The sequence below is a fragment of the Eptatretus burgeri genome, chromosome 18 (assembly GCF_056783735.1).
Source record: "Eptatretus burgeri isolate ZD-2024b chromosome 18, Ebu_testis_v1, whole genome shotgun sequence".
Classification (NCBI taxonomy): Eukaryota; Metazoa; Chordata; class Myxini; order Myxiniformes; family Myxinidae; genus Eptatretus; species Eptatretus burgeri.
Window position 1 is genome coordinate 47293379 of NC_140978.1, and position 16420 is coordinate 47309798.

General features: G+C 47.6%; 1 protein-coding gene across 8 annotated transcripts in view; it reads left to right on the forward strand.

Moving 5' to 3' along the window:
• Positions 1-16420, forward strand: part of LOC147009047 (amyloid beta precursor protein binding family B member 2-like) — a 192083-nt gene that overhangs the window by 19850 nt on the left and 155813 nt on the right. For 5 of the 8 annotated variants that reach the window (XM_085863927.1, XM_085863925.1, XM_085863931.1 and 2 more), the window contains exon 2: positions 2231-2364. The exons of 1 other annotated variant lie outside the window; for it this stretch is intronic. The gene's annotated coding sequence lies outside the window, so the exon portion shown is untranslated. The remainder of the gene's footprint in view (positions 1-2230; positions 2365-16420) is intronic. 2 more of the 8 variants (XM_085863926.1, XM_085863930.1) reach the window with 1 other exon arrangement.

A 16420-nucleotide genomic window follows, 5' to 3' on the forward strand; every position in this document is an offset into this window, starting at 1 on the left:
GGATAGCAATACTTAATTTAGGTGAAGATCCAAATCCAGATCTGGATTCGAGAATCATTTCATTTAAAAGTGATTTTTTTCACCATTGACAGATAGGGCCAAAAACGATATATTGTTGTGGGCCGGGGGTCGGTGGCGAGAAACGGCCGCCAGGTGGAGCAGTAGAGCCATCTCCCACTGAACACCCGGAATTTAGGTCGTGACTCTCGGACAACTCCGAAGGTCACCGGTCACTTATGGACCGTGCTCGTCAATTCTCTGACAGCATGGGGTAGGGTTAATAGCCAAATTTCAATATACCTAAGTACCCACGTCGTCAAATTACCGGGGAAGTCACACCCTCGACGGACTCTATCGAACCGGGCCGCTCTAGTGACCTCGGTCCGGTGTAACCGAGCGGAATTAGCAAAGTCCGTCGGTCCAAACGACAACTTGCAGCCCAATCGGCTTACTGGTTCTAAAGCACGAACCGTGCTGGGTCAATAATAGAAAGCACAACAATGAGTAGGTACATTGAACAATTGGGGGTTTATTTATACTGGGGCAGGGGAGCACAAAGAGCAGAGTTAAAACCGAATATGAGAAATGCAATTTATATACAAACAAACACTTAGCAATTTCTACTGAAGGACAGGGCCCACGGACACACACACACACACACCCAAAAGAATTGGACCCTCTGCCTCGAGAGGGAAGGCGAGCTGAGGGTCAAGGTCTGGTTGGTACCTTTCCGCCTCGTGCGGTCTTTACCGACCCGCGCTTGTGGAGTTCGGATTCTGTGGAAGGAAACGGGATCCTCAGCTCGCTCGCTCGCTCCCACACAACCAGCCTCAGTGGGACTCGAACCCACACCTCCAGAATCCGAGGAGCGACTTTGCCAGCCGCGAACGACGATCGGCGACCCGAGCACCACGAACACGGACACCATCCAGGACGAGCGCCTACTCCGACTAGCATGACCATTGACCAGGAGCCACGAACGCAACCAGCAGGAACCAACCAACTTCTTCACCACACAAGCAGCTCGCAACCTTTCTTATCCCTCCCCCTCACAGGGGTGGAGGGTCTCCTCTGAGGTAACTCGTCTCTGGATTGGTCAGGGGCGAACATCCCATCTGGCTGGGCGGGGCCGCCCTGAGGTAACTCTTCTCCGGATTGGTCGGGAGCTTCTGAGGTACTCCTATCCCTCATTGGTTGCGAGGCACACCCATATCGCTGGTCAGAGTCGACCTCACCCCGCCTATGCCCGTGGCCCTGAACTCCTGCGTAATGGCGATGATGGAGCGAAGGGGAGATATAATGTAAAAAAAACCTGACTATAAAGAAACCCGCAGCGCACACATGAAATTAACCCATTAGACAGAAGGACGGGACCCTAACTATAAACACAAACTTATCGCAATAACTGAGCTACGGGGACCGCTGACTGTCTGTGTGCAAAAGGTTTCCAAATCCGTAACAATATAGCGCAATATCTCTAAAGGTTATGGATGGATTCGGACGAAACTTGGTGGATAGGCTGGGTGTGTAACAAGGACGAATCTTAAATTTTGGTGAAGATGCGAATCTGGATCATGGATACGATAATTATTTAATTTGTTAGTGATTCTTCATTGACAGATGGGACTAAGAACGATATTGCATGATATCTCAAAAATTAGTGGACAGATTGAGATGAAACTTGGTGGACACGTTGGGTGTGTGACGATGGCGAGTTTATTCGATTTTTGGTGAAGATCCGAATCCGGATCCAATAATTTTTTTAAGTGATTATTCATGATTGAGAGATGTGGGGCCAACAAGTATACTGTATCTAGCACAATATCTCAAAAGGTTATGGATGGAGTCTGCAGAAACTTTGTGGACAAGTTGGGAATGCCACGAGGAGGAATTGATTTGATTTTGGTGAAAATTATTTAAAGTTATTCTTCACCGTTGAGAGATGGGGCCAAAATTATTGTATAGCATCATATCTGAAAAAGTTGTGGATGAGTTGTGACAAAACGAGGTGGATGAGTTTGTTCGGTGACAATAACAAGGCGATTCGATTTTGGTTCACGTCCAGATTCAGATCCGACCTTTCAGTGAGATACAAAATGTAAACTGTTCAGCCTGGCGGAGGTATGCGCTCTCCCGAGTGCTGTTCCATTTCACCAATTGTCACGTGATAAGTGATTTTTCATTTATATGTTGACTGCTTTTGACGTTTACATGTGGTACATTTTTTTAGTGATTCATGTGGTACACAGTGTGTCAGAACCAGAAGAAGGTACATGCTTGGGAGCTTCGTTGGCATGCATTTCTGTCTGCGCTGTCACTGATAATTCACCAACAAGCGAGGAATCTCGTCCGGCAGCTTAGGAGGTGTGTATCATTGGGAATCTCATGTATGTACTATTTGTGAACGTCTTTGCAGTTGTGGAGGAACTCTTTGAAGGGTTTGAAACAGCAAAGGGCTTACCTTGGGTAGCTTTTCATGGTTGCTTTGTGCAGCTTTCTTCGGCGAGAAGAGCACGAGAGGAGTCAATATATTTATATAATCCTAGCCACCTGGGTTTAATTGATTTGGTGAGAGCTAATTGGTTATTCCCTCCATCACAGGTGAGAGATATAAGTGGGCTTTCGTTTTTCATGTGTGTGTCTGTGTGTCTGTGTGTCTGTGTGTCTGTGTGTCTGTGTGTGTCTCCTCCATAACTTCAAAACCATAAAACCTAGCAGCCTGAAACTCTGCATGCACATTAAGAAAACTCCAAGGAAGTGCACGAGTGTAAATTGAGTGTTTGGGTTAATTAAAACACCCCGTTTGAAGATCATTAATGGCCTTATTTAATTATATCCTGCTGTCTCATGCCCTCCTTGCTGTGTGTTGTGTGTTAGCTCTCACATGAGCCTCCACAAGGTGTACAAGCCTGTACAAGGTGTACAAAACTAAAACAATACATTAAAAAAAAATGAGGCAATCCCTGGCCACCTCGCTGTCTGGGGTTTTAAATCGTTTCCTGGGTAACCTCGCTGGGGTCTGAAGCCGCCATGTTGTTTGGCCTGCTCAACCATTCCTTGACTTGGAACAGGCCGCAATGATTTCTGAACGACAAAGTTGTGTTTTTCGCTTTCCTCACTCATATTATCGAATGTCTTTTCATCAGAGCTACGAATCGCTGGGAAGGTTGCAATGCTTATAAACATCCGGAGATGTCAACGTTCGTGGCTTGACATTTCGGCTTCTCTGGGAGGTGTACGTTTAACGTGTGGCTAATCACCTGCCAAACTAACCATTTCTTAACAACCGTTTCATTGGAGTGCTTGCTTGAGTGCTTAAGCCACTTTTTTATTTTATTTTGTATACAATGTCGAGGCTCGTGTGAGAGTCAGCGCACAACGCACAGCAAGGGGGGCATGAGACGAGAGGGGTGGGAGAGGGAAGGACAAAATAGTGGGGAACAGAGACATTAGGAGATCTGTGCAAGGGAGAGGGATGGGGTGGGGAGCACGGGGTATACAAGATGGACATCACAGGGACTTTCAGGAAGGAATTTAAAGGAGGTGGGTTTGGGTGGATTAACAGGGGGTAGAAAAGATCGAGGTTTTGGATGGTGGAAGATAAGAGGTGGTGGTGAACAACTGTTTTAAAGGCCTGGAGGGAGGAATGGGATTGAACATAGTGTGAAGTATATTCCAAAGGCGGGAAAAGGAGGAATGGAAGAGGCAAGGTGAGCCGTGATTCGTGGTTTTGGTAGTTTTTCCAGAAGGAGGTTGTTGGTGATATGGTGGGACATATCACAGACAGAGCAGGCGGGGGGGGGACCAGAGAGGAGACGGTAGAAGACAGAAAGACCACTGACCTGCCTGCAGTGAGAGATGAAGAGGCCCAAAGACTCAGCCTCATCGCGGGAGATGCCAATGATCCTAAATGCCTTGGTTTCCATAGCGTGAAGCCGAGAAAGGTTGGAGGCAGGAGCACCAGCCCAGAGGAGAAAGCAGTACTCCATCAGGCTGTGGACGAAAGCTTTGTACATGGCCAGCTCCTCAAGTGGGCCGAGGAAGGACTTTGCACGAAGGAGGATTCCCAGTTGGTAACTGGCTTTGGAGGCCAAGTTGGAAATGTGGCTTTCCCGGGAAAGATCATGGCAGGTAGTGAGACCCAGAAGCTTGAAAGAAAGGACTTCTTCCAGAGGTTTGTTGAGAGAGTAGATGGGGGGGGGGGGGGTGCCAGACTGTCCTTTCGGAGAGACATAGTGAGAGTGTGAGATTTGTCAGGATTGAAAGACGTTCCATGTGTCGGACCAGTTTTCTGCTTTCAAAGTTTTGGAGAGCGCTCTCCAAGCTGCTCGGTTGTTTTTCGGTAAAAGTAGCCATGCTCTCAAGGGAACATCGATGAGACAGACGTTCGTTTCTGCCTGTGTTGGGCCCTGCGGTGCCGTGTCGTTGGTGCCTTGGGAGGTGTCTCATCCGCTGAAAATGTGCAATTTAATTTTTACAGGATATCGTTTTGTTTAACCTTCAGTTCGATCTCCTCACATAATCCGCTCCTCACTTTGACATCGATACATTCATACATATGTATATGTATATATACAATACGGTCCATCCGACCAGGTGCTTGCCATGATCTCGAGCTGTGAAGGCTGAGAGCAGAGATCGACATTTTGTGTTCTGGGTGTTGATATAGTTTTCAATTATATTTCACTAATTTCCCACTTGAATTCCTCTTTCAAAGAACTCTGTTTAAAGGTAAATCTGTGTGTGTGTGTGTGTGTGTGTGTGTGTGTGTGTGTGTGTGTGTGTGTGTGTGTGTGTGTGTGTGTGTGTGTGTGTGTGTGTGTGTGTGTGTGTGTGTGTGTGTGTGTCATTGTGTCTACATATAGGTCTTATGATCGGCCATAATCGTTCTTGGGCAAACCACATTTCAAAGTTGGCTTCCAAAGCCCGTTGCCGATTGCGCATCCTCTGTCGTGCAAAGTTCTTCCTTGCCATACGTGAACTCCTATCCACCGACAAGGCTTTCATCTGCAGCTTGATGGAGTACTGCTCTCCCCTCAAGGCTGGCACCCCTGCTTCACGCCTTGCTCATCTTGACGCCGTGGAAACCAAGGCTTTTAAGTTAATTGGAATTTCCCGTGATGAAGCTGAGTCTATGGGCCAATCACTTTCCCATCGCAGACAGGTCGGTGGTCTTTCTGACTTGTACCGCCTTGTTTCTGCCCTTGCACCCTCTGCTCTTGCCACGCTCTGTTCCACCACGGCCCACAATTTTCCCTCTTCTATTGAAACTACCAAAATGCAAAATCACTGCTCATCTCCACTGATATGTTTCTCTTTTTTTCCTGTCTACGTAACAAACTTCCACATTCTCTTCAATCTCTTTCTTCCCTTCAGGTCTTCAAGGAAACTGTTCACCCCCATCTCAGGGCACCCCCCTTCCAAACCAATGATCTTTTCTACCCTCGTTAACCCCCAAACAAAGTGTCAGACAACTGAGAGGGGAGTTAGGGTTTGCAAAGTAACCCAAACCCTAACTCCTCTCCTCTCACTCACTATTTCCCACACATATTGGTCCATTATGTCTTCAGTTCCTCAGTTCCTTGGAGAACTGCTTTCTCGAAACCAGTTTATCCTGTCAAGCCTGCAGCTGTTCCATTGAACATCCTGGCCATGGTACATTGAGGCTTGTGGGGAGGCAATTGCCAAAACCTACCTTGTATTATCCACCTGGAAGGCAAACCCAACTGATGGGAGCCCATAGTCCCTCCTGCCTCACCTGCAGCCAGTGTGTATCAGTCATTTGAGCTGTGAACCTCATGCACCAAGTCTGTGAAACTTCTACCCTGTTATTTAGCTCCTCCATGAGCTAAGATTTCTGAATGAGTAGGATGACCATTTTTGTCAGGTTGCAGTGAACATAAATGATGGATGGAATGAACGAGATGTTGATCACAAAATGCTAACTGATAATGGAAAATGCAGCAGTAAGCAGATCTTGATTGTCTTGTTTATTCCATCCATTGTTCCACCTCTCCACTAAAGCAGAACAACACTTGCCTTCATAATTAAGACTAGTTTTCCATTCGATTTCAGTGTGCATGGGGTGCGTTTTGTTGGTCGTTTTTCATTTTTTGATGCACATTTCAATATATATTTCAACTTTTCACAGACTGTCAGGAAACTGGCACAAAATAACTCGTAGGTGTCTCAGTTTGTAGGGGAGTAGCAACGAACGCTCATGAAGGGACGGTAAAACTGTGACACATTATGTTCCAAATAGTTTTAAAAAAAAGAAACATATCACAGGTAGTGGACCACCTGTTTGTGTTATCCACACCTGCAGACAGCTATCACCGCTACTATCTGTTGGACGGGTGAAGAACCGTCCATCGTGAAATCATCATCAGCAAAATGTTGCAGGTATTTTCCCGAGTGCAGCAGAAAATGCAATGCGAGAGATCAACAATAGTATAATTGTTCGAACATTCTGCGGTCAAGGACTCCAGAATCAAAAAGGAGACCACAAGAGAGAATGACATTCAGAGCAACGTGTGTTGCTTCTGGGTTTCTTTGGGTGGCATTCTCTCCTTTACGATACCCATTTACTTGTCACAACTGTTGCCTTGCTGTCAGAAAATTATTGTGGATAGCTTGCCCACAGCTTTTGTCTTTGCTTAATCAACAGAGCAGAGTACCAATTGGGAATTGTGGAAGCTCATACAGCATATTAAAGTGTGCAAGAGCTGTTATCTGTTCAGCCTGATGAGGCAAATTATTTGCCATTCAATGTTGCTGTGCCTGTTGGTACATGCTTGTGAAACATTCTTTGCATACCATTCTGTGTCTGGATGATATCTCAGCCTGACCGATGTTTACGCCCTGCTGCGAGCAAAGTTGCTGCACTTTCCCCATTGACTTTTTGTCACGAGATGAGGTTGACTAGTCAGCTGCGCATCTTGATGTTGTGGAGACCAAGGCCCTCAGATCTTTGCAGGCCTTTCCAAGGATCACCACCAATAAGAGGTAGTTTACATCAATATCAGTCAAATCAAGCAATACAATTTGTGAAGATGGTACTTTTTACCTCCGCTGCCCAACGTGGACAGAGGTTATGTTTTCACCTGTCTGTCTATCTATCTGTGAACAGGATGTCTAAAGAAGTTGCGGACGGATTGGAACGAATCTTGGTGGACAGGTTGGGTGTGTGACAAGGACAAATTGATTGGATTTTGGAGAAGATTTGGATCCGGATCCAGATCTGAGAAATTTTAAGTACAATTGAGAGATAGGGCCAAAACAATAGAAAGCACGATGTTTCAATACCTGGTGGATGAGTTGATTAGGTGACAAGAACAAGCCAATTCGATTTTGGTTCAGGTCTGGATTCAGATCCTCGAGGTGGGATACAAAATTTAAACTGTTCAGTCCGGCAGAGGTATGCACTCTACGGAGTGCCGTTCCAGTTTCAGTGATGTCTTCCATGAGCACAAAACAAATTGCAATCTTGTGTGAAACAAGATATTCCCACACTGATTTACCATACCGACATCTTCTATCCCTGTCATGGAATTTTGGCTGCGCTACATGAAATGGAACGTGTCATATTACTTGGGAAAGATGAGTCATTGGAATTATCTGTCTCTCCGAAAGGACGATTCTGCAAACCCTCCCATCTATTTTCTCAACAACCATCTCAAAGAGGCTCTGTCACTCAAACTCTTGGGTCAAGCAATGATCACTCTCGGGGAAACCACATTTAAAAATTGGCCTCCAAAGCCAGCCACCGACTGGGCATCCTCCATCGTGCAAGGTCCTTCCCTTGCAAACCTGAGCTCCGATCCACATACAAGGCTTTCATTTGCAGCTTGATGGACTGCTCTACCCTCTTGGCTTGTTCCAATGCCTCACGTCTTGCTCAGCTTGATGGCATGGAAACCAAGGCCTTCCAGATCATTGGAATCTTCAACAATGAAGCTGAGTCGATGGGTCTATCACTTCACCACCACTGACAGGTCAGTGGTCTCTGTCTTCTTCTGCATCATTTCTGGACTTGCACCCTCTGTCCACTCCATGCTCTGTCCCCCTAGCCCCCCCCCCAAAGTATCTGCAGGACGCACGCGGTCCATTAGCAACCCCCTCCAAGTAAAACTGCCTAAATCCAGATCCACTGTTCACTTGCACTCATTTATTCTTCTCTTTAGGTGCCACCTGTGGAACTTTTAGTTCCCACCTGTGTCTGTGAAGCCTCCTTCTACATGCTCTTCAATCTTATTCTTCCTTACCAGTCTTCAAGACAGCTGTTCACTACCATCTCAGATTCTCAGGTCATCATCCCTCATCCCTCATCCAAAGCCATGATAAAATTTCTATACCCATTAAACCAACCCATCCCTTCGAAAATTGTGCTTATGTATCGATCTTGTCCACCCCTTGCATTCTCCCCTAACCCTCATCACTTGTTTGTCTGTCTCCGTCTACCTTCTCTCTCATCCCTGCTGTTGTTTCCCCCTTGCTCCTGTTGTTCCCTTTGTTATGTTGTGTCCTGGTCTGTTCTGTGTCCGAGCTCTTCCATGAGTCGAGACAACATGTATAATTTTTTTTTGTCAAGTTTGTGTCCTTGTGAGTGTCGAGCATGTTCACTCAGGCCTCAACTAGTCGGTGTGCATATTCTATCTCTGCTCTGATGCTATGTCCCTCGTTCTGTTGTGTTTCTTTTTTTTTCTTTAGTAATGTCCTTGCAGCTTACTCAACTATATCCAATTTCCTCCTCCTCACTTCAAAAATAAAATCCTCTCAAAATCATAAACTCATTGTATTTGTATTTTCTTCCTTCATTCATTCTTTATCCTTTCTTTTATCAATATGTCCAAACTGAATGTTCATTGAATGAAATATCTGGTCAGGTCAGGTATGGGAGCATGCGCCAGAGCAGCGCATCGCTGCATCCACTTTCTGCCGGTACTCCAGGGGCCTCCGTCTGGCCATGCCCTAGGCAGATGCCTGGCCCATCCCCATCTCCTTGAGATGCTGATCAACCTGCTGCAACCACGAGGCACGTGGTCGGGCCATTAGCACCCTCCACTCATGAGACTCCCTCGCTGAGAGAATCTGCTGAGCAGCATCAGCGTCAGGAAAACGAGCCACATGTCCATACAGCTGCAGCTGATGCTAACGGACTATGCAGGTAACAAATCTCATTTGAGTCTCTCTCAGCAACAGCTCATTGGATACAAAGTCTGACCAGCGATAGCCAAGGATTCTCTGGTACTGAAGGAATTAAATCTCCATCTCAGATCCCTGGTCAGAGTCCAAGTCTCACATCCATAGAGCAAGACTGGAAGCACCAAGGAGCTGAAGACTTGGACTTTTGTCCTCCCGCACAGGTACCGGCACCGCCACACCTCATGATCCAGTGAATCGAGGCCCGACCCAGACGTCTGTTCACCTCTGGCTCACAGCCAGCAAAGACATGACTAGCACTTCCAAGGTTAGTAAATCTCTCCATGCCCTCAACATCCTCACCACAAACAGGTACAGACAGGAGAGCAGCATCCAAGATGTCATTGAAAGCCTGGTTCTTAGTTTTGACCCAGGAAACCCATAATCCCAGCGGCTCCGACTCCTCATTCAGCACCTCAAGGGCCCACAAAAGGATATCTAAAGTCTTCACAAAGATGACTGCATCATGTGCGAAATCAAGGTCAGAGATCTTGACATTCCCAAATGATGCACCGCAGCTTCATCTCTCTGACGTCTTCCCCAGAATCCAGTCCATACAATTGTTAAGAAGTGTGGGGGCCAGTACACATCCCTGATGAACTCCATTAACTCCTGGAAATAAGTCAGAGATGGTACCACCATATCTTACAACACTCTCAGTAACAGAGTATAGTTCAGACATCAGATCAAACAGTTTTGGTGGCACCCCACGAAGACCAAGAATCCGCCAGAGGGCATCGTGATTTACTGAATCAAATGCTTTAGAGAGCTCAACATAAGCTGCACGCTGCCGAAACTCTCGTCTGTGTTCGGTGAGGACCTGAAGAGCAAGGATGCGGTCAATCGTTGATCTCTTTGGTGCAAAGCCTGACTGCTCTGGACGCTGGTGCTCAAGCAGATGGTGGCGAACCCTATCAAGAATGATCCGAGCAAAGACCTTGCCCGGCACTGAGAGCAGCGTCACCCCTCGGTAGTTGTTGCAGTCTTGGCAATCACCCTTCCCTTTCCATAGAGGAATAACAAGGCCCCTCTTCCAATCAGTTGGGATGATGCCTGTGTTCCAGGCAGAGCACAAAACTGCATGCAACGACACGAGTGCAGCGTTTCCACCAGCCTTGAGAAGTTCAGCATGGATGCCACAGTTACCTGGAGCTTTACCCCATTTCAACCTGTTCACCATAGCCTGTGTTTCCACAAACGAATGTGGACCACAGCAGATTGGAGGGGCAGCAATAGGGATAGTTACACCCCTGAAGTCCAACTCGACAGCTGGTGGATCAGCCTGGTACATCCGCTCAAAGTAACCGGCCCAGCCCGCCTTCACCCCGGACTACTCTGTCAAAAGCCCACCACCCTCTTCTCTAAGTGCAGTACTCCGAGGGATGGGCTTGGACAAACGCAATGCGCAAATTCCCCTGTAAGCGGGACGAGAATCACTTGACCGCAGGTGATGCTCTACCCCCTCACAGATTCCTTGCGCATAGGCCTCCTTGTCCACCCTTAGTGCACGTACAGTTTTATGCCTCAGCTCCCTGAACATCTCAGTTCTGTCATTAAGTCTGGCCCTGCGACTCTGGTTAATGGTATCCAGTGTCCCTTGAGAGACAAAATTCTTCTTCTCTTTCCGGTGAGTTCCAAGACATCCACCGGTGACATCAAGCATGGTGGTCTTGAAGACACTCCGCAACTCTTCACGACCCGCAAAGCACCCAGAACCCCCAAATCTCCACTCAGCCTGTTTGCAAGCTCCTCAGCTACCATCTCCTCCTTGAGCTTGCCAACATCCAGCCTCTGCTGGGATGGTACCATTCTCCTGGATTTATGTTGCAACTTAAGAGTTGCTGCAACATGCCGGTGGTCAGTATTGAGGAACTGAGCACTCCGGTAGACCTTGCAGTTCTGGATCATCCTCCAGCGACCATCAACGAGCACATGGTCAATCTCCTTTGCAACACCGCCAGCGTTGGAATACCAAGTCCAGCGATGAGCTTTTGGGTGCTGAAACCATGAACCAGCCACCCTAAGTTCACGACTTCTTGCAAAGTTGATGAACTTGGTGCTATTCATGTTCACAGTTCCAGACCCATGGGGACCAACACACATCTCATAACCATCCCTATCAGTTCCAGTCAATGCATTGAAATCTCCCAAATCTGGAAGTGTATCTCGCCTGGGACACTGATCAACCACAGACTCGAGCGTGGCATCGAATGCGTCCTTCACGGTGAGATCACTCGCCTCAGTCAGAGCATAAACACAGATCAGGGAAATGACACCCAAGGAGAGACGAATCCTTTGTCTCAGAATACGCTCGTTGACTGGTATTACCTCAATTATCATTGGAGTCAGCTTATTGGACACAGCCACAGCAACTCCTTGGGCATGGTAACCATCAGAGAGACCAGACCAATAGTAGGTGTAACCACCTGCCATGATTTCGCCGCAATCCAGTCTCCGAACCTCAGAGTGCTGCAATACCGTTGTCCAAACGCTTGAGCTCAGATGATAACAGACAGGTGATCATCCTCTCTTAGGGATAGGACATTCCAGGCACCCACCCAAAGGGACCGCATCAGGTAAACCCAAGGAGACCACCGTCTGGACGACACCTCAGAATCACCCTGACACACAGGACCATAATCTGACCCGGGAATGTTACCCCGTGGGTTCCCTCCTATAATCAAAGATTGGGGTCCCGAAGGCTTTGCCCCAATCCCGTCATCCGGTGAGCTGTCCTGCGAAGGGAAGCCACATCAGAGGTGCTCTCACGGAGTGGGTTTTCAGATTTTTTTTTATGCTTCTGGAATGTTTTGCAGAATGAAGGGTTTTACGGTGGTCCGAGTGGGAATCCTGCCACCACCCTCCTAATAAGAAGTAACCCAACTGCAGAAGGATGTCCGCAGACACAGTTGGGCACTGGATATGGATAGCCGTTGGCTCACAAGGAGCTCCTCCGCCCCTCACACATACAACATACCGTTTGAAATGCTTCTTCCTTTTAAAAGTTTTTAATAACATTTCAAAATGCTTCACTTTCCTTATTTCTGTCAGCAACAACCTGTTCATTCTTATTCTTCATCAAAATCTTTTTCTTATTATTTTTCATCAGGCTTATTTCCCAAAACCTTTTCACTCTGAAATGCTTCATTTATCCAGCCTCTCGTACATACAGTTCTATTTTCCTCCGTGCCATCAACAACCATTCATTTCACCCTCCCATGATGTCTGTCCATAAATCCAGATTGGAATCTTGAGAATTCCAGTTTGTAGATGTTGCCTGCACATGACCATCAATTCCTCCATGTCCATTAATGGTGCCAAACCCCTCCACATCAGTTCCCTCCCCCATATCATCTTCTCGATGTCAGCATCCTCTCAACCCCACTCCTTCCGCCCGGTCCCAACTTCTACCTCTTTGCGCCTCGTCTCCACTTCCTCCTCACCCCGCCCCTCATCCTACCCCACAAAGCTTCCCTCTCATCCCACCTCTCTCATATTCCCCCTTGCCCTACACTCACTCTCCTATCTTCCTCCTTGTCCCGCCCCCTCTCAGCTTCCCAATTGTCCCACCCGGTCTCAGCTTCCCCCTCACTGTGCCCCATTATCGTGTTTGACTATTCATGATCATTTGCTGGCTTGCTAAAGAAGATCTGGGTGCAAGAAGTACTTTAATCACAAAATAACACTTTTGAGATATTGAGGATCAAAGTTTTTAAAACATGCTGCGGATACTTTTTTTTTAAGGTGGCAAACTATGGAGCCTGTTGCTGGTTCCAGGGGCTACACAGAGCAGACAAACCCTTTTTTTGTGGAAAAGATAGTCCTTTATTACGAAGAAAACGAGAAAATTAGTTTTGGACTTAAGTACTTTTTGTGGCTAAATACCTGGACTTAGGTACTTTTTGTGACAAAATGGCTGGACTTGGGTACTTTTAACACACAAAGCCCTTTATTTCTCATTTTTGATTGCCAAACAGTCATTTTTACTATGTCTCATGGGGCTGTACAGTGTACATACATCCAATACATGGGGAATCTGGGTCAGCACAGCATTGCACTGCACTGCCACATGCACAGTTTTATGAGGGCTCAAAAGCTGATGACGAACGTAGTGCCTTTTTCAGTACCAGCAAAGTATAATGCAGATAAATTGCATAGCTGATGCTTTGGCATCCTTCATTCTCTTTCTCGCCCTGTCTGCAGGGTTTATTTTATGTTTTTTGCCCCTGTCATGCCTGTTATCAGGGTTATTCTCATTTACACCATGCTGTCCAGTCTCCATGGTCGCCATTTTCACAGCTTGTCACGTGACGCATACTAGCATTTTGATTGGACAGTCATGGACTTAGGAACTTCTTGCTCAAACATTATGGACTTGGATATTTCTTGCACTACATTTTAGTGTTTTCAACAATGACCATATACCAATATACAGGACCTGAGTACTTACTTTCGGAATTTTTTGGTACCAAATGATGCTCTGGCCATTATAGATTATAGTGCTGATGCCAGTTCATTTTTTTTCAAAAATGTGACTTAAGTACTTCTTGCACCCAGGTCTTCTATTGTTGGTTCCTCTGATGACAACTCTTTGACCAGATGTAATGACAACCTCCTTGTTCGGGATGAATTCACTGCTTGCAATCTTGTCAGAGAGGAATGCAAAGAGGTCTTGCTTGTTAGCTGGGTCACGCAGGAACGATTGTCAGTTCCCAGGGACCCTGTTCTGTCTGGCAACCTTCCTCCTCATGCCTTTTCCTCTTTTCTTCCTCGTAGAATCTTTGATGCTACTCTTCAGGTAAGTGTCCCAAACCACATCGTTTCTCTTGTTACTGTCCAACTGCTTCATGATGTGGGGAAGAAAGACACCATTGGCATAATCTCCAAATGTGGTGATGTTGCTTGTGGAGAGGAGGTGAGGTGTAACACAGCAGCACCATCTAGAATCAAGAACATTTATGTCAAAGGACCCTGGAGGCTCTGTCTGAGTAGTATGTTTCAGACAAGTTAGCAGGTCAGACTTCTTTCCCAGATGTAGTTTTCCTCTGTCAGATAGAGATGGGGGGTATGGGTGATTCTCATGCTTTAAAAAGGTACTCTTAGCTACCTCCCCATGCTGTACCACAATGCAGTGTCAGGAGAAAAGGTTTATGTCAATCTTAAAACTTGAGATCCTATCGGCTTGCTTGGTTTTGAGCTTTGGCATTGGACACCTGAAGAGTCGCGCGTCAGGTCAGGTCAGGTATGGGAGCATGTGCCAGAACAGCGCGTCGCTGCGTCCACTTTCCGCCGGTACTCCAGGGGCCTCCGTCTGGCCATCCCCCAGGCAGATGCCAGGCCCATCCCCATCTCCTTGAGATGATGGTCAACCTGCTGCAACCATGAGGCACGTGGTCGGCCCACTGGCCTCCTCCACTCATGAGACTCCCTCGCTGAGAGAATCTGGTGAGCAGGATCAGCGTCAGGAAAACGAGCCACATGTCCATACAGCCGCAGCTGACGCTCACGGACTATGCAGGTAACAAATCTCATCCGAGTCTCTCTCAGCAACCGCTCGTTGGACACAAAATCCGACCAGCGATAGCCAAGGATTCTCCGAAGAGACCTGGTACCAAAGGAATTAAGTCTCCGTCTCAGATCCTTGGTCAAAGTCCAAGTCTCGCACCCATAGAGCAAGACTGGAAGTACCAAGGACCTGAAGACTCGGACTTTCGTCCTCCCGCACAGGTACCGGCAGCGCCCCACCCCATGATCCAGTGAATCCATGACTCCCCAGGCCCGACCCAGACGTCTATTGACCTCCGGCTCACAACCTGCGGAGACATGAATATCACTGCCAAGGTAAGTGAATCTATCCACGACCTCAACATCCTCACCACAAACAGACACAGACAGGACAGCAGCATCCAAGATGTCACCGAAAGCCTGGATCTTTGTTTTGACCCAAGAAATCCGTAATCCCAACGGCTCCGACTCCTCATTCAGCACCTCGAGGGCCCCCAAGAGGATGTCTAAAGTCTCCGCAAAGATGACTGCATCATCTGCAAAATCAAGGTCCGAGATCTTGACATTGCCAATCGATGCGCCGCAACTTGATCTCTCCGACATCCTCCCAAAAATCCAGTCCATACAAGTGCTGAAAAGTGTGGGGGCAAGTACACATCCCTGACGAACTCCAGTAACAACTGGAAATAAGTCAGAGGCGGTACCACCACACTTCACAGCACTCTCAGTACCAGAGTAGAGTTCAGACATCAGATCGATCAGTTTCGGTGGCACCCCGCGAAGACCAAGAATCCTCCAGAGGACATCCCGATTCACTGAATCGAACGCTTTACAGAGATCAACATAGGCTGCAAGCAGCCCCTGCCGAAACTCTCGTCTGCGTTCAATGAGGACACGAAGAGCAAGGATACGGTCAATCGTTGACCTCTTTGGTGTAAAGCCTGACTGCTCTGGACGCTGGTGCTCAAGCAGATGGTGGCGAACCCTATCAAGAATTATCCGAGCAAAGACCTTGCCCGGCACTGAGAGCAGCGTCACCCCTCGGTAGTTGTTGCAGTCTTGGCGATCACCCTTCCCTTTCCAGAGAGGGACAACAAGGCCCCTCTTCCAGTCAGTTGGGATGATGCCTGTGTTCCAGGCAGAGCACAAAACTGCATGCAACGACGCGAGTGCAGCATTTCCACCAGCCTTGAGAAGTTCAGCATGGATGCCACAGATCCCTGGAGCTTTGCCCCGTTTCAACTGGTTCACCGCAGCCCGTGTTTCCACAAGCGATGGTGGACCACAGTTGATTCGAGGGTCAGCAACAGGGATTGTAACACCCTTGACGTCCAACTCGACAGCTGGGGGATCAGCCTGGTACAACCGCTCAAAGTAACCGGCCCAGCGGGCCTTCAATTCAGACTCCTCTGTCAAGAGCCTACCACTCTCTGCTCGAACTGCAGTGCTCCGAGGGATGGGCTTGGATGAACGTAATGCGCGAATTCCCCTGTAAGCGGGACGAGAATCACCTGTCCACAGGTGATGCTCTACCCCCTCACAGATTCCTCGCACATAGGCCTCCTTGTCCACCCTCAGTGCACGTACAGTTTTACGCCTCAGCTCCCTGAACAGCTCAGCTCTGCCATTCAGCCTGGCCCTGCGACTCTGGTCAATGGTATCCAGTGTCCCTTGAGAGACAAGATTCTTCTTTGCCCTGCGGTGAACTCCAAGG